This window comes from Cloeon dipterum, chromosome 4, assembly GCF_949628265.1.
Source record: "Cloeon dipterum chromosome 4, ieCloDipt1.1, whole genome shotgun sequence".
Taxonomy (NCBI): domain Eukaryota; kingdom Metazoa; phylum Arthropoda; class Insecta; order Ephemeroptera; family Baetidae; genus Cloeon; species Cloeon dipterum.
The window spans coordinates 14,871,803-14,891,468 of record NC_088789.1 but is presented as its reverse complement, the minus strand read 5'-3'; the positions used below and the strand labels follow the sequence as shown (position 1 = coordinate 14,891,468).

The 19,666-nt window shown below is 39.1% G+C and overlaps 1 long non-coding RNA gene across 1 annotated transcript in view; it reads left to right on the top strand.

Annotated features, from left to right (window-relative positions):
* Nucleotides 1-2,703: 2,703 nt before the first annotated feature.
* LOC135943605 (uncharacterized) overlaps nt 2,704-19,666 on the top strand; it is a 50,636-nt gene continuing 33,673 nt past the window's right edge. Inside the window, exon 1 of the long non-coding RNA XR_010575232.1 lies at nt 2,704-2,938. This is a non-coding gene — a long non-coding RNA (uncharacterized LOC135943605). The remainder of the gene's footprint in view (nt 2,939-19,666) is intronic.

Here is a 19,666-nt window from a genome sequence, read left to right as displayed (position 1 = left end):
TGTTGTTCGCCTGTGGGAGTAGCAATGTAAAATCAATTTTAAAAATTAAATTCATTCCAAGTGGTTTTTCCTGTTTTCAATTTTTATGTTAAAAAACTCTCAAGACTGGGTTTAATAGAAACCGTTTAAAATATGACATTTATAAAATATTTTAATTTGCATAATGTTGTAATCTGAAAATGTAATCAAAAATATAGGGCTGTGATTCTTTAAAACCGAAGACTATTTCGAAACGTGTTTGAAGTCAATTTAATTTTTTCCACGCAATTTTTTAAAATATTTTCTTTCAAAGCTGGCTTTTGCTTTAAAATAGTATTATTTAGAATGTAAAATTTCGGTTAAAAATTAATTATGCAAAGCACATAATTTTTGCGATGTTCAGGATGATCAGAGGCCATCGTGGCTTTTAAGTTTTGAAAACTATGCGATCCGTGACTATATTTACCCAAAATTAATCAGACGCTCCGAAAACAGTCGAACGTCGTCTTTTATTTTCTATATATTCCAACCATAAATAATTGTATTTTAGAATTAAAAACTCCAAATTATTAGTCGAATGAGCAGAAATTAATTTTAGTCTCAACGAAACATGGCTGCAGATGTAAAGCCAAAACTAGATTTATCATAAATTGACACTCTGGGTAACAAGGAAATACAATGTTTCCGATTTTATTTCAACAACGAAGTTAATCAGCATCAATTTAATAAGAGTCTTTCTATACTAATCTAAAAGCACCCTCGACGAGAAAATTTATAAAATTTAATTAAATTACGGCAACATTCTGGAGCATAAAACGAAAAAACTTCAGCTGCACTAAAATTCGACGCTGTCTACATCCTCAAAAAGCAGTTTTGCAGCTCGCGCCGTTCCTTCATGGCGTCACTTGAAAGGGACGATTGTTGAGCCGTAGGCAGGCCCTGGTAAAAGTGCAGCAGTTTTTTCTCGCCGGGGGCGGGGGACAACAGTTGCCAGGGACGTGCAAAATGCTGCACGTCTGGCGCAAAAAGGCGAGCAGAGCACATGACACGCGGTCTGGGCAGACGAAAAGCGGAAAAAAGGCTTGGCGGCGGCGGCGGGGGCCGCGGCTGCGAGGGAAGCAAACGAAGCGGCAGTGGCGGCGGCGGCGGCGGCGGGGTAGCGTGGGCGAAGGAGGCGGCATGAAAGAGCGAGCAACGGGCCAAGAATGAGTTTTTCACGCAGGAAAATCAACAAGTCTGCCGGCTGGCCTTGCTGTCTGGCCGTGCGACTGCTGCTGCAAGTGCAATCCGCGCGCGCGGCGGTGGCGGCGGCGGCGGCGGATAAGCGGGCCGGGCCAGAAAAGTAGGGACGCTAGTGCAGCAAATAGACCACAATCGATACCCGGCCGAGCCGACCGACCGACCGACCCACCGCCGCGGAGCAGCTCCCTCGACCGAGCCGCCGACACTTCTTCTTCTTCTTCTACTCGCACGCGCCTAGCTGCAAATCTTTTACATTCGCAACCTCGACATTTCCTCATTCGCCGTGCGCTCGGAAAAGCACCGGCCCGATGGAAATTTCGTGTCGCCGCGCGCGCACCGCGCTCACGCTCTCTAAATTTGGACGGAAAAACGCCGGCTGACGCGATTTCGCCCGGCAGCCGGCTTGCCTGGCAACCGAGCTATTTTGCTCTTTGCTCGCGAGAAGTGTTTGTCTTGCAGAAGAAAAAAATGGGAAAGGACCGAAATGTTAACAATGGCGTGCAACATTTTCCTTTCTTCGCAACGCTCGATGAAATCGTGCAGCTTAATTTTTCATCATGTGGAACCCATTCAACAAAAACTATCATAGCCAGGAAACACTTTATATTTGTACACTTTTCCTTATTCCTTATCTCTTTATTCCACCATCTTGAGCGATTTTGCAATAAGGAAAACGCTGCCATTTTTCAACGTCTTTGAAACTAAAAGAGAGAACGGACTGTAGGTTTTAAAATCTTATTTCAGTCGTTAACGACCATAGATGGGATTTTTCAAACCACAATAACATATTACAATTTCACCTTAATAAAAGCAGCTTTTCCAAACTGTCGTTTTGCAACATTTATATTTAAATTTTGATGCACACGTGTTAATTTTTATCCATCTCAATTTAGTGATGTATCGCTTGAACTAATTTTTCAATATCCTCAAATTTGAATTAATTTCCAGAGAAATCGCCTCCAGCAAGCCTCCTCGGTCCTCATACATTCGAGAAAATCTGAATAATTCATGCCGGAATAAGAACACCGACCCCAGACATTTGGTATAATGAGTGCAGGGCTGCTCGTCTCGCATCAATCAATCACAATGAGAGACAATCAATTTTTCCATGCAGCCGGAAAACGGAAGGAGGCAGAAATTGCTCTCTCGTCGGGAATGTGTCGGCGTCAAAACACACACAGAGGCGTCGCGGGGCTGCGGCTGGGGTGCTCGGGTCACGAAACTCTTATCAGGCGAAGACGATCGCGCAAATAATAATAATTCGGATCGCATGGGCGGCGAGGAGAGTGTGTGTGTGTGTGAGTGCTGCGGCCGGCCGGCCGCCGTGCGAGTGAGTAATGTACAGAGAGCGCACCGAGAGAGCAAGTGCGAGTAAAAAAGGAGTCAGTGCGCGATTTGGGTTACCCCCACAAGTTGTTTTGCGCCATGGCTGGGTCAAAGTATAGGCAGGCTGCAAGTGCGCTTGTGCACCGTTCGTCTCGCTCGCGCTGGCTGGCTGGCTGGCTCGCGGCCGCCTGATGTGTGCTTCTTATCGTCTGCCCGCCGCTCCGCATTGCCACCCCGCGGTGCAACCCTCCCGACACGGCCGCCGGCCGACCCTGGCCCGGGGTCCCGCCGCCCCCGGCCCGCCTCCGGGCCTCCCGGGGCCGGCGGCAGCTGCGGCACGTGTCGTTCTGGTGGAGCTGCCAGCCGTCCCGGCCGCGTCCAGCACCGCAAGGTAGGTGCCAACCCACCCGTCCGCTTGCGGGGGCCGAGCTGTCCCCGCCGACCCCGACGGCCGCGCGCGTGCCGCCGCCGCTCGTGCGATTATTACGGCGAGCTGTGAAATTATTGATTTCCTGGAGGCGGCCTTGGGTCTTGAAACACTGCCCGACTGCTGGTTCGCTGGCTGGCTGGCTCGCTGGCTGGCTGCTGTGTGCCTTGCTCGCGCTCGCACACAAATTCGCCCGACTGACACCGAGAAAAGGAAGGAAAATTCGGGTTTTTGACCCTGTGGGTGCGGTGAACCCTTCAATTGGCGGGCAGCCGGCGAGGCCGCCAGCCGACCGGCCGTAGCAGCCCCCGCGTAGACTGTCTGTGCAGCTAGCTCGAATCAATGCTATCCACACACAAGTATCTCTGCCCCTATGTGTGCCGGCGCGGAGCGGGCAGGGTGTCTCGGCGACGGCGGCGGCCAACCCTTCCGCTCGCCGTTTTTTCACCCTAACAATTTTTTTCCAGCGTGAAACAGAAATTTGCGAGTGCCGGCAGACGGAAAATTGCGAATCTTTTTTATCAGCCGACCTCCACGTGGGGATCGATACCCGGTGCAAATTGCGAACGCAGCGTCGATATAATGCGTTGATGAATGCCTTCGCACGCACTTAAGTCGGATAATTGTTGCAGAGTTCTAAACAGCACCGGTCTCCGTTGTTAGAAAAGTAGCCGCACCGACGCCGAAATCGCCCTAAATCTTTTTGGGTCATGAAGTTCAGTATCTGATGGCAACCTACTTTGCTTTGCACGTGCACTTTTTCGCCGTCTTTTGCAAATGTCCACCTAGTGATTGATTATTGCAAACCGAGAAATCAATTTTAAACGAAGAAGATAAATAGCTCGTGTGTCACATGAATAAATAAGAAAGCTATGGATGCGGTTGTTCGATAGAAATATATGACTTGGTTTAAACTAAAGGTTGAAGATCAAATGTAACATTTAATTCAACCGAATTCTAATTGAGTTGTCAGAAATTTATTTAATTACTATTTTATTTGTTGCTGACTCATTGGCCATTCTAGGGAAATACATATGAGCGCATTTACATTTATTTTCTGACTGCACAAGTGTCCCCGTGGTTACTGTCGGGTAGAAATCGAACACCCTGCTGGGCTAATTAGAATTTCCGCGAAGTTTTCTCGGCGAATGGAGCTGGCCAGAACACGTTGGTGGCCAAGGGTGAAATCACCTCAAAATAGCTTGGTGGGAATACAATTTGACTGGTCTTTGCTATAGTTTAACAACTCGCTGGGTCGTGTTTTGGTGCTCGTTCCAGGAAATTTGACGTGTTTGGCCAGTCTGACATTTTGTCTGGCTGGAGCATATATGCGTTCCGATAATTATTTTCGGTCGAGGCCAGATTCGGTGCGGCACAAATTATATTCTCGGCACTAAAAAAGAAACGGCGCTTGTTATCAAAAACCCTCAAACAGCCTTGCGGCTAAATTTGTCTAACGCTATTTTTACAGAATTTGTAATGGGCAATGTGACCCCGCATAAAAGGGAAAAGTTATTTTTGGTTTGTTTCCCAGGCAGTACTTTTTTATCAATCTGAGAGGATCTGTTCCTAAAATTAAGTTGAATTCTCAGGATCATTCTACGAATTTTTAACTTTTAACTTTTATTTTAAATTTAATCAAAATCCCGCTATATCACGAGACGCATCAAGGTTTTGGACGTAGGGGAAACTATGGTCTCTTCAAAATTCTATTGAATTTGGCAACTTTTACAAAGCACTCAGATTTTCATAACAATCTACAATTTGTCGAAAATACTATATTATATATAATATTGAAAAACATGGCCTTGACACCAAATGGAATCATTTCCAAAATGAGACAGCCTCCCACGGGTCCCACTCCTTGGTTTTTCTGCATACGATAAGAAATACCTCTGTATATAAGGCTTCGATTTCCTCTGCAAGTGAAAAATAGCTGTTTAAAAAATTCATAAAAAATTTAACTTTCTGAGTCGATCCAGTTGATAGCATCATTAATTTAAAATAAAAAATATATACTTACTTAAATATTTCCACAAATTACAACTGCTACACTGGCTTAAATTTTGTCACATTAATTTAAATTTGAAAACGAATAATCGGGGAGGATGAGCAAATAATAGGTGAACTAACTAAGAACAAAGTTACAAATTTCCTCCTTTTCTAATGATGGTTGGATTGCTCGGTAATGTCTTTTAAAAAATGCGTGAAAATCATGCAAATAAAATAAAAAATGAAAGATTTTGGCGTGGAAACAAGAAAATTAGTCCACAAGAGATATTGCAAACGAGATAAAGTGAGTACCCGCGATAAGGAAACAATGATCTCACACCACGCGCCGCTCCATGCATTGTCGGCGGAAAACAATGGCACCAAATCCGGCGACGAAATTCGCGCAATCGAGGTGTGCGCTCGTGAAATCGGAAATGCTGCACGCGGCGATACTTTCGCATGGCTAAACTCGCGACCAAAGTGTCGCCGTTGAAGCAGCCCTGAGTGCTGGTCATTGTCTGCGCCGGCGACTCGGTTTTCGTATCGAATTATATGTATGTATGAGAGTGTGTGTGTACGTATATACTTTGTTGCTTGTGCGTAGGTTGCAGTAATAATTGACCAATTTAGAGTGATTACGGAGAAGAGAGATACGCGCTTGGCTAACTCGCTTCGATGACAGAAGCATTATTATTACGGACTGTTGGGGTGTGTTAAAATCGTTGGTGCAAACTTCAGGGCACCAACTCATTTTGTTTTTACGGAAAAATCAATATGCTTGTTTATGTGTCAAATTCAAACGTTCAAAATTGATTATTCTGACTATAAAACTAGTTAAAATTAGCTACCAACGATTAATTTGTAATGTGATGTGGCAATATAAAAAACGGGCTTAAATTTGCTTTATTTTCCTCTTAAATCGATTACTTTCTTTCGACTTTTAAATGTAAAAGTTATTTTTTGCTTTAAACTCAACGGAAGCTGACTCATGAAACAGGGCGCAATTCGGACGCCGTCTATCTGGTTGAAGAAAGTCAAAGAGGATGAAGCCTGTTTTTATCAATATATCCTGCGAAGAAAAAAAATATATCCAAAATCATCGCATTAGTTTTATTTGTCATTTATTGATTGCGCCATTTGTAAATTTATGAAGTAATGCTAAATGCTGTGAGTGCAAAATTTGCGATAAACCAATGAACCTCTAGCGCTGCCATTTCCTAGACTGTGATAAAAACAAGCTAACTTTGTCCAAAGCTGTTTAAGTAAAATCTAACGCGGTGAACGTTGATAATATACTTCTTCACTTCTTGTGTTTAGTTAAGATTTAATTTATTTATTTTAATGCTGCACAAAAAAAGTATTTTTCACTTCAGGATATATATCTTTACAATCTATACTATTATTGTTTAAAAAAAATAAAATGATAAAATAAAACTCACTACTTTTAAATTTGCGAACTAAGAAACAGGATACAATAAATTAACACTAAATTTTGAGATCGAAATTAGCAGAGATAAATTTCAGAAAAATTGGATTCAATTGACAGCCATTTTGAGCCGTAAATCTTTACAAAAATTTGTCCACACAATATATATATAAACTATCTAGCTTTGGTGGCACTTGCGTCACTTTGCGTAAGAAAATCAAGTAAATTTATTACAACTTCTGAACCAGATCTAAAGAGATGAAAAAGGTTTCTAAGTAAGCATGCTAGCAGGCTAATAAGTGCGTGTCTGGATAAGACCAGATATACGAAGATTGCCTTAAAAAAATCCACGCACACGTGTCACAAGAAAAGCGAAATTAGTGCGATTACATGACAGAGACAAATTGTTTTTGAGATAAGCGTAAACCAAAATAATTGATAAATCAATCTATTTTTTTTAATTCGTCACTTGAATAAAAATAAATTTGAACGAAAGCGATGTTAAAAAAGGGAAACATATAACATTATTGCAAAAAATTAATCAGCTCAAAAATAAATTGCTTTTATACTCTTTGCAATATTAATTTTGTCCTGGTGAGCGGAAAGCTAAAGTCATCAAATTTGCTTCGAGTTAGATTTTATGTCAACCAGATTCCCTCCTCAGTTTGAGAATTTATATATAAGCGTAATGAAGAGTGCTCTACGGCGGCGGCGTCCGCACGTCCTTTGAGACGAATTTCGCCAAGTAGACACTTTAGATGGCGCGACTGCTCGAAGCACCAAGACCACTTGCTTCTTGTCCTATCTCTCGGGTTGCTGGCGATTTCGCGACACGTGCGCTGCGAGGCATCCACAGCTTTTTTCTTTCAGCTTATTTTGGCTCGACTTGCAGTTCTTATTTGGATATACAGTGTGTCTTTTTGTAATTTCGAAGAGGAATTTTTAAAAAATAATAATATCAAGGCAAAATTTATAAAGCAATTAATGTGTAGTTATTTTACCATTATCTGCTTTTGAGTTTCATTAAATTTAACAATGATTCTGATGGATTCAATACGGCAAAGATGGATGCTTAAAAGATCAGTAAATAAATATTGGTTGATATTTCAGGGCTCACAATCATAACAAATCCTGTTGTATGAGTAATCATACATAATTATTTCAAAATCGTAAAAATTTAATGAATATGAGAGCTAGAGGAGAATCCATTTTTTTACGAATTTGTATTCGTGAATAATTTTACATTAATTATTTTTAGAATTACATACATGCCACTCGTAGCTATTTTATAATATTCATATCTGAGAAATTCCTCGCGAGATTGGGGAGCAATTGGACGGGTTTTAGTGACGTTGGTAACTTTATCTGAAATCAAAGTTTCCTGTATGTTCTAATTGAGGAGGAAGTTGAGGTCAGATGCCGAAAAAAGTGGTCGGTTTCCCCGAAAATAAGTGTTCAATCTGGAAAGAGCGGCTGTAACTTTTTGTGTTTAAGTTGAGATATCACCACTCTTTCCAACTTGAACTCTTATTTTCAGGGATTTTAAAATACCCAAAATTTAGACAACCGATCACCATTTTCGACCTCGACTCCCATAACTTCTCACTTACAATTAGAACTTAAAGTTGAAATTTCCAACAATTCCAACGTCCCAGAAATCCGTCAAACAGCTCCCCAATCTCACGTGGAATATTGCTCATAAAATAATATGACCTTATAAAAAATCGGTTTCATATTGAAAGATATTAAGGATTTTTATAGTTTTGTTAAAACTCACTGTTTTTATATTCGAAACAAACCAAAGAGCTATTCGATGGTACAAACAAATTTACACAGAATTACTTTCTATGTCAGCTGACGAAGCCTTAAAAATGAAAAAATCCTTTCTTAGTAGATATTAAAATTGTCATTCAAATTAAGTTATTATTTTTTAAATCAGAGATTCGTTAAATATTATTTTATAAAACCTATATGTACCATCATCAAACGAAGGTAACGCCTCACTAAAACATTTGGAGTGTATTGACCAAATTTTCAGCTTAATCTCACGGAAATACAACTGCAATTCCTCAATGCAATTCAAACACTACATTTTTATAGCAAAAAGCCGTGCGACGACGCGCCTTTTCAAATTAATTACTCAATAATCGTGATTTTCCACAACGCGGGCTCATTGGTATTCCACGAAGCACAGCGAATGTTTACGCGTGATCTGCATGTGTGCGGAGCTGCAGCTCGATTCTAGGAACCAATAATTGAGCCGGCTGACGACATTGCAGCCGAGCAAGAAGTGCAACAAAAGGCCGAGTAGATTGGAAATTCGCGCCTCATTTGCGGAAAAAATAATGAAAAGCGAGCGAAGGGCGGCAGGCGCGGCGGGAGTGCCGCTTGTTTCCGCGCGCCAGGTTATTATCAGACGCGCGCGTCCGTCGGGCTATAAATTAGCATTTACGGCGGGCGGATGTCGCTTTAATTTCGCCATCCTGGCCGTATTAATCAAAATTCACGTTTTATCGCGTCTTGCGCGACGATACAATCTCTCTTTCGCTCTCCAACTGCAAATGTATGCGAAAATGTGTGTGTGTTTTGAATCGAGGTAATTGCACCATACAAAGTAAGTGTATGAATGGTGAATTATTTATCTTTATGGCCTAAGCCGTACAGACTTTAGATTGTTCAGAAATTACTAAAATTACAGAAAGGCTTACTTTTAAAGTTGTAAAACGCTTTTCAAGTAATTTGTCGTGCACGGGATATGACTCAATAATAATAATTCCATACTTGAGCTAACTGCTTCATTTTTCATTTCGACGTCGCAGCATTGCATTGTTTACAAAGCATCTGTTTTCTTCAGTTAATTTTTGTTTGACGTGAAGTTGATTTTTCTGGCCAAGAATTGCTTCTAAGTATCAAAACAATAAATCAAAATGGCGTACATAAAGCACGAAAAATAATTTAAAAAGCCGCTTCAGATAGTTATTTTATCTTTGTCTCACTAGCTCATCAGTTTGAACAGCTAATATTGCCCAACAAGGGTATAAAGCTTATCAGAATTGGATTCAAAATCTTGAAAACACATGCAACTCTTAATAATTTTTCAAACGATGAGTCTGGTGAATGAACATACACGTAATTCTAGATTGTGCAAGAACGCAACAGCATTCCAAGTGGCAAGGATAAAACGAGTCGTTTTTGATTGCTCATTCTTGAGACATCTAATTTATAACAACATATATCTGATACGAAATATTGCTAGTAAGAAAAGAATGTGAATTTTATGTAAGAATAAACACTTTCTGAACTCTTTTGTTTTTAAAATTATGAGCGTAGTACCTGTGAAAAATATGGCAAAGTCATTGCTTTTTATACATTTTCCATTAAAAAGGAAATCGAAAAATATTATTTTAATCATTTAAATTAAACTACAAACAAATTTCCCTCTGCAAAATTTAATTTTCAAATAACAACCCATCTAAGTCAAAAGCCGCTCCAATAAGGGAATACAGTTAAACTGCATAGAACGGCAAATGAATTAAAAGAAAATTTCGTGCTCATATTTTATCACCTGGATAGTTTCTGATGTCTAATTTGCAATTAGTAAAGATGGCTTAATTGGGCCCAAGCTCCTCTGCGGCCACTTGGGCTCTATGTTATCTGCTCGATGGTGTTATTGGGACAAAGCCCAGCACTAGGAATTGCTGAGCAGAGAATAAAGAAACTAAATATTTTGATGAAAGTGAAAATGCAGTTCCGTTTTCAAAACGAAAGATTTCAACAAACTATTCAACATGGTCTGTATCATTTCTTTAACAAAATCCAAAGGAATGAATGCGTAAAAGAGAAGGAATAAAGGTAAATTTGTCACAAAGATGAATTAAGAGCGGAAACATTAGAAAACATGCATTCGAGTGGTTGGGAAGTCTGTAAATAATGGAAAATTTGCCCACATTTCGAAATTTGCAGCAGAGACAACGCTTTTTTGTCTGGTAACTGCGATTAGCAGTTAAGCGAGCACCAACCGACGATAATTTGTCAGAATGGGCTGGACTTGTAAGGTTAAAAAGTAAACTTTTATTTTCTGAAAATAGGATGGAACGTTTCTTGGGTTTTTTCCCTTCCATTCTTCTTTTTCTTTGTTTGAACCTTTGACATTTACTTTGATAGCTCCAAACTGCATAGCAACTGCCAAAACAGCAGTAAGTAATATTTTCTTTTATTTTTGTGAAAAATCATTAACAATTAACTTAAATCGGCAACAAATCGAAAATCCAAACACACGTGGTTTCGTTTACTCCGATGGTTCTTAATACCATCTCTGAGTTGATCAATGCAATTTTTCCTGAACATAATAATTTTGCAATTTACAGGCGAATCAGCAAACATAGAGCTTTTAAACGTTTTATCGAAAAGAAGATTCGATCGAATTTCAAACCTGCTGGAAAATGTTTATGCAATAGCATAAAAAAATCCATGTTTTGCATTTTCCAAGACAGCCATAGGAATTTAATAATTTTCCCAAAACGATTGGAAAGCCGACAAAAGCGGCATACAATTGCGTTTGGCTAACCGATGTAACGCACAAACTGAGGCCCCGGCGTTCAAAAATCTTATTTTGCTTTTTTAATGGAATCCACAGGTTAAAATTCACCGCGGAAAAGAGCATAAGAGAGAGGAGCGCGATCAGGCTGACGGGGCCGCGCGCCGCGGCATCTTGTTTCCATGCGCGCCTCCATTAAAAAAAAAAATAAAATGCAGAAAAAAGAATTGACCTCGATTCACGGTGCGCGAGGAAAACTCTTTAGCTCGCGGAAATCGCGTCGGCCTCTCGGAAAAGCGCGATTTTCCACGAGCGTTGGCTGCTGAGGGGCGCTTTTGCGAGTTTCCACTTTCCAGCAACAATGGGTCTAGACCGAAAATGGAGGCGGCGGAGAAACAACAAGATCGAGGAAAAAAAGACGCGGGCCGGGAATAATGGAAATCGCGATTAGCACGGGTCAGCGCGCGGCGCGGCTGGCGCGGGCCGGCGGAGCCAAATTCGCGTTTTTTGCGCATTATGCACACAATCCGTAGGTGTTGCCGTGCATATATTGGCGTGTATGCATGAGTATTGTTGCGAGCGCGCGCGGCAGCATTCTCTCGTCGGGCGAGTGCAAAGGGCGAGTGAGGATGCTCGGCTGGCGGAGCGAAGACGAAAGCCAAGCCGAGTATCGATCTCTTTACACGCGGCTGTCTGGACCGTAACCCAAGGTAGTTACAAACCTCAGGTGCAGCCTTGTCTCGCGCGCCGCCTCTCTTCCTCTTTTCTCTCGCCGCATTTTTCCACCCAGCGTGCCCCCTGACGCCACACGCTTTTCTTTATACCATCCAGACGAGCTGACCCGAAAATTAACCCGCCTCCCCGAGCGGAATTCGCTATTATGTATTTGGCAGCAACAATTTCCTTCCTTCCGGCCGCTACTGCTCATCCGTGGGGTGGAAAACGTAAGAGGATTGCAAGTCACCAATAACGATGTCGAGCGGTATCAATTGGGGATTGGGGTTCCTCATTGAATTAGCGGCTCAATCATTTCTCTCCCTGCATCCCCGTTCCAATTGATATTTAATGTATAATTTTAAGAAAAACTGGATGGCTCTACTCTGTGTGGAAAATTAATTCTGGACGGTTAGCTAAGAATTAAAGTTCTAGCTGTGAGGAAAAATTAAATCAATTTCGCTATTAGCTAACCATCCAGATTCAATTTTCCACGCAGAGTAGAGCCATTCAGTTTTTCTTATATGTATTTAAAGACTTGTGTTGTATGTTTCTTTCTTTGTCTTAAAATATTTCAAGTGTGCTGTGCATTTTGAACTTCTGAATTTGTTCACTTTAGACATTTTGTGATTGTCAAAAACAATCTCAACAAAATAAAACATAAAGAACATTCAATAAAACTTTTAAAGTGGATGATCAGCATTGAAAAGTTAAAAATAAGCCCTGTACCCTAAATATGATCTGGAAATTTGGAAAGAGCTCAAATTTATCAAGGCTACCGTTTGAATTTTTTTAAAAATTGGCTTCAAAGTTTGCGCTAATCAAGCCGTATTCAAAATCAAGATTTACATCTCCAGAAGGGAAATTTGCATCATAGTTTGCACACCATTGGATAGATAGCGATGAAAGGAATCGAAATCAAGCAAAAAACTAGTAATTTTTCAAGAAATTTGGCAAAATATATGATAATTTAACTGTTTTTCGGTCCTAATTTGATTATGAAGATAAAATTTGAAACCAAATTTCCAAAAATCGTGAAGGTGTTACTACCTATTACTGTCCACTCTACTGGACTCAAATTTATATCCATTAAATTCCCAATACCAAGTCGCCATCGGTAGGTTTAGTAAACTATAGCACTAATTGTCAGGTGCTCGCAAGTTCGGTGGACGCCACTCTCTTTTTCGCGAATTGCTTAACAAGTGCTGCGGGCAGATATTTCTTGCAATATGAATTAGCCAGACTTGTAATATCTTCAACTTGCAATACATCATCCTCGAATATTAAGACCCATCAAGATTAAGATAAAATACATTTTTAAGCGCTGAGAACTGGTGCTCATTGGGCATTCTTTAAATATTAAACTGCTCAAGCACTTTTAAGTACAGGAATTACAACAATTGCAGTCCGTTGGTTAGTATTTTGATTGCCATTTTGCTGCTTTAATGTCATTAAATGACTTCCGTTACGCGCACAAAATGTATGTTTTCGTAGAACTGATATCGATCTGTTAGGAAAATTAAAAATATGAATGATTTTTAGTAGCCAAAAATGGTTCATAGCTCAAGTAAATATTGGTCTTTAAATATTTACAACATACCTCTTAAAGTTGCAAGAAATAGTCTCACATTAAACAAATCTCATTGTAAAAATGGCTATTTTTGGCATGCAATTTTTGACTGAAAATCTTTTACTTTTTCCCGTTGTAACACAGAGGCATACTACCATTTCAATTTAAATTTTTTATCAGTCTGCAATCATTTAATAATCATCAAAACTCTTGATAAATTTTACCAGCTGTTATCACACAATTTTATTTTCCTCCCTTTTCAGAAGAAACGATTGTTAGATAAAAACGAGATTTGTGTGAAATTGATAGTAGATTTTTGCAAAATGAAGATTTTCAAAAGTTAGACACTTAAGACTGCGTAAGAGTTCGCAGTTCAGACAAAAATTCCCGAGCATTCAGACCTCAGTCAAATTAGAGCTCAAAGCGAAAAGTTATTCTGGAAAAAAAAAGAATTCAGGATGCTAGGATTTGAGAGAAAAATCCGTAATTTTCACACCATTGCCTTGCTGGATATGTTCAGAATATAGATTTCTCACATTACTTAAGAATGCCTTCCTTATGGTATACTTGCGTGTAAATTCAATTTTTTTTCGATATTTTTATCTTGTATGTATTTATTTTTGATAAAAAAATGTTCAGATAAAAGCAATCCTAAAATCGGAATATACCACGTCCGTCTTCCTGATTCTTAATCTAACATGAACATGAAGCGCAGTTAAGCTATTTTGCTAATATTCTGACCGCACGAGTTGTTTGTTCACTATACAAAACTAACCGCCTCCTCCTCGACAGTTTGGATCTTCGTAAATTTCCCGTCAATGAAAATCGTATTGAGAATTGGATGATATTTTAATCCTTAAGTTTTGAGGAGAGAATCAAAGCAAAGAGCACCTTGGACACGTGTGGAGTGTGCTGCAGCCCGCTCAGCAGAGGTGCAATGCATGTTGCATACCTCAGCCGTTGCACGCTTCATTTCTGCACTTTTTGCATAGTGCACCTTCATGAAAGTGTAATTGGCTTGTGCTGCAGCCGTGCGGTGGGCGGACTGATTAATCGCTGCGAAGGTTTAATGAGAGACAGAGGCGCGCTATTAGTTGGCAGCGGCTTGATTATTAAAAGCGGCTCGATTTTGCATGCGACAGTTGTTCCACAACATTAATACGTCGCTGGTCCTGTCCTCGGGACATATTTCTCCGTGCTGAATTAAAATGCAAGGGTGCGTCTCGTTAACTGGAATTATTACAAGCGGGGTGCATGCACCGTGCAGGCAGAAATTTCCATATCACTGATTATCACAGGATGCAGTTCACTACGTACACACGCCTTTCTTTCATGTGTGCAAGGGAGTCAGTCAGTCGACAATGCATATTCATATAATTATTCGCTCCATGTGTCACCGTTCAATGCATTTAGTGTTCGACCACCAATTAAACTCGACTGCTGCTTGACTCCATTTCGCCTAAAAAGAATTCCTCTAATAAAGCACATTATGTTGAAATAATCACACGCTACTCATGTTCTGTAGACCAGAACATTTTGCTATGTCTATAAATTAAATGGCTTCTATGCTTTCTTTCATGGAATTTGAGCCATAGATGACATGAATGCTTTTTTTCACGATTCAGAGACAGTTTTGGAAGTTGAGATTTAGATTTTTTTTAAAGTGATAATTTAAAAGGAGTTCGTTAACTATTTAATTTTAGGACTATGAATATTAGACGATGGACGATTTTTTTCTGATTTTGAGCTCCCAACCATTATGGGATGGATACTGAAATTTTAGTCTTTTCACACACATTTAAAATCGTCTTTACATGCACCATCAAAATTACTGACAAAACTGTCTTGACCGAAAAACTCAAGGAAAATGTGCAAATTTTTTAAGCTTTGATTTCGGCATCTCTTGATTGGAAATATCAGCCAAATTATTTTGCCGGTTTTTTAAATCCACAGTTCAATCCTGTAATAGAACCCATGAAATATTTTGCTCAGACTTAAAATAGAGTATTACCAAGGCTGTGGAATCAACTATCACGTTAATTAAAAGAATTTAACTTAGAGACATAAAATTTAAACAGAAAATGAAGAAATATATAGCTGCGATTTGCAGCTGTCCGAGCACCAGCTAATAATTGGCTGGAAATGTTAATAAGTTCTTAATAAATGTTTTCATTAAAATAGTTAATTATTTATAACAAAATCAGTCTTATTGAATTTAGACTTATTTACTCAATTTTATTCCTTAAGGAGAAGTGTAAATGTTCAAAAAAATGCTTTGAATGTCATGTTTTTCAATAAAGTCGCACACACCTTAAAATTGAAAAAATCATCCCATTTTGGCAGGAAGCAAAAATTGGTGAAAATGGTATTTAGAAGCCATAAACTCGAGGACTTCCTATTGGATTGAAAAAAACTCATAATCAAAAAATATCACTGCCCAAATCACATTTTAAATAACTTTAATGTAACAGTTAATATTTAAAGTTTGAGTCTTCTTTCTAAAAGATTTTTGTATTTTCTCGAAAAAAAAGTCTTTGCTTGACAGTTTGTAACAGAAAAAAATAATTTTCACTTCTCATCTAACAATGACGATGAAAATTATTTAGCAAACACCAGAGAAATTCATTTTCGAATAACTGTAAAATCTACTTAATTTTTCCAAAACGCATAAAATACTTTACTCCTGTGAGATTTTACACAGAAATGAGTTATTATAATGCAATATTTATTAACACACTCAATTGAGAAATTTTAACATTAATTTTATGCATTTTTCGTGTTAAATCTGAAATTGGTAAGAAATTCTTTGGCTTGGTAATATTTATCTATGCTATTCTTGGAGTTTTTGTAAGGATCAAATCCGGAATGGTTGGTCTAAAACATGTCTTACTTACAATTAGGATTTCTTACATTTTTTCAAAATTAAACACCAACTAAATCATTTTTAATTATTTTTTGTTTTAAAAACACTAATTGTATTTTTTAATTTAACACCTCCGTGAATTTTTAAGCTGCATTCATAATTTTAATATAATTGTTTTATTGAAAAATTTCCAATGAATTGATAATTTTTTGGTTCGGTTTCTAATGAGCAAAAGCAACGAAAGTAATTGCAGGCAAAATATTGGCAGCTTGGTGTTGTAACTTAACACCGAGCCAACGGTCGTTTGAAAACGTTGCACCGTTTACGCAAGCAAGCCGCGCGTGATTTAAAACTGAAAATTTCAGTTAAGTCGTGAGCGGAGGACGGCGGTGGCGGCGCCCACTGGTCGGTTGCTCCCCACCGGGCCTCTCGGTGGATTTTGGCACTTAACTCAAACGAAAAGGCCTGATTCGCCAATGAGAGAGCGCGCGTGAGCCAAAAGTAACCAAACACGACGCACATACACTAACTGACTGAAAGTGTATCGCGTTTGAAACGGCCGCACACGCTTAAAATTCAAATTTCAGCCGCAGTGCAAAAATTCAGCAGTCTGGCGGAAAAAGCGGCTCGCTGCTCGGGAGGGGACGAGTTATTCCAGTTTGCCAAAGAAAGCGGCGAGTTTAAAAAATTTGCAAGCCTAACTGAAAGAGCGACGCGGCGTCGCTGGAGTGTCTGCCTGCTGGCCGTCTGCAGATTTAACTTTTCACAATTTCCAACGCAGACCGGCCGGCGAATTTGACTTCGTGTACAGGCCAGACAACTCGATCCGCGCGCGCTGCCTCTTTCTTTCTTCAAACAAATTCGCGCTTGACATTGTATGACGCTGATTTGAGCCGATACTTTTTTTGGTAACGGCCCACCCGATCCGCCATCCGCCTCATTTGATATGTAATCGCATGGAATCCGACTGGACCTTGTCCACTTTCAGACCCTTAAACAGCTAAGACGCATGAAAATATTTTATTCCATTAAAAAAAGTCTAAAATTGTACATTACTCGGCTAGTATAAAATTTCCTTGAAATTTTTAGAAATCAAATAATATAACCCTTTGCCTTTGCTATGCCTCGCGTAGCTCCGTCATTTGAAAGTTTTGTATCCCGTCAACGCGCATTTGCTTAGTTAAATTAACGGTTTCATTGTGTGAGCGTCGAGAATTCGTTCTTGGCCATCATGGCTAGCCGGCTGGACAGATGCAGGCGGGGTCGCCGCCGCCGATTAATTAATGCCCAGTGACACGTGGCGGCTGGATTGTAAGAGAGAGAGAGAGAGAGAGACGACGACGACTCTGTGTGTTCATGAGCGTCTGCTCGCGTAGGACTTAATGGCTTTCAAATGATTTAAGTCGGTTTCCAGCTCATTATTTCATTTGTTAACTTACGCTCGCTTTAGTGGAATTAAGCAAACATATTGCACAAAGTATTGTAAATACGCTGGAGACTTTTGTAACACTATTGTATTTAGACTGTTTAATTATTAGAATACATTAACCGAACTTCAGCTGTTTCAACAAAGGATCGAGCATTTTTAAAAACAAGTCAAGTATTTGGTTTTGGAAATGATGTTAGCAAGTAACAAGCATAAATTTAAATACATTAGAAACTAGGACCGGCCATCTATTCGTATTAAATTTCCGCATTATTTTTCATATGATTTTTCTTTTTATGCGTCTGAAAATTATACTTTGAAATCTTTTGTCTCTATAATTCAATGGGGAAGTAAACTCCGTCAAATTCTTGATTGTTGGTTTAATTTTGGATCTTGTTTTTTGCGGCGCGATGGACAGTTCAAATCAATTTTTTTTTACGCGTTTATGCCGTTTCTACTTGTCCTACTAACCATTGTTCGTATAGTACTTTCATGAATATTTGATTTTTGTGTGTTCTTTATGCAAATTATAAACAACATAGGCTCGGGAAAATTGAAAAAAGTGGGACAAAAGTGCAGGAAAGAATAGAAGATGCAGAAGAGATAGAATGTTAAGACAGCTCAAAGTCAGCCAAAGTCACTTTCTAAAGGGAGTGGACTAATATTTTACATTTATATGGAATTAATTTCTGTCTCACACAAAGCTGCGCTCCATTATTATTTGTGTCGCTTGCCAATAATTTTTTTCTTGTTTTGCTTCATCGTTGGGAACATTGTGTAATATTAAATAATGGTTTTCTGCATTCTAATTTTTGACACGCCAATATTAAAAATTCATTATTTGTCGCAATATTGTTTGACCTATTACGCGTGAATTAGGATACCAACAAGATTCTAGCCCACTATATATAAGCCAGACGGTGAAAATAATTTTAGAAAAATCTCTATGACATTGATAAAAGTGAAAATTTAAGTTTTTCAAAGTAATTATTCATTTCCATGATTTTATGAAAAAATAATCTATTGGATCAAATTATTTATGTGTCTGCTAAATTAGACAAGCTCTTTGCATTGTGTTTTCATGAAAAAATGGCTGGAGTCATTTTTTGTAATAAAATGTTTTTATTTAAATTTTAAATTAACTATACCCCCGCGCATAAATTAGTTCAAGATGGACTAATACTGAAATTCTGAGATGAAAATATTAAATAAAATGCTCTCGTTTTGAGGGTAAAGTGCTACTGATGATGTGGCCTGCGGGGCTGGAACAGCCGCTGCACAGTAGGAGAACGTGTTAATTAATTTTTTTCCTCTTAGAATTTCAATATTGACTGACCATCTTGAATTAATTTCCACAAAGAACCATTCGTTCATTTTAAATTTCATTAATCACCTTCCTTTGTATTTTTTCTTTTTAAATTTGCATTTACTTGGGTTTGACTAAAAAAATATTAAATCAGGCGATATCATTTTTCCTTGTCGGTTTCAGGCTTTTTCCTTTACGGAGGATTTTCCATACCCAATCGATCTCAGGGTAACTGGATGATCCATTCCAGATCCATTCTAAGTTGCTATATGCATGATTAACAAAAGTAATCAAATCTAACCTAAATTCAATTCAGTTACATTTTTTGTGTTTAATAAAAGTATTCTATTGATATGGACAGTTCGTCTGCACGAATAATTGAGCCAGCTACATATTTCTCTTCGGATTGACTTCGATCCAAATAAAACTGAATACTTTGCGAGTGGAATCGCATGTGAAATTGATCAGTGCTCAAATTTCGTCGAAGCAGCAAGTTCGATCTGCGAATCTTGACTGGAATTTGCAGCCTATGGGTCTTATGAGCGTCATATTTTTGCATAATGTGCTTCTCTCTTACTTGACCCACTCTCGCCGTATGTATACATGGCACACAGCTTATTATTCTGCCTGTCGCAGAGAGTGATGTAATGATAAAAAGCGAGAGAGTGAGAAGGTGACTGCTGACACCGCACAGCTAAATATCGATTTCAGATAATTGGCACGGAATTTTTGTTTTGTTCGGGCTCTTGTTTTGCCGCGGAAACGCAACAAATAATAAGTTAATCCCTTTTCGCCAGTTCGGCTCGTCTCGCCGCGCGGAGAGTCGTAAGGGTTGCAGCCTTGATTAAGTATATATTT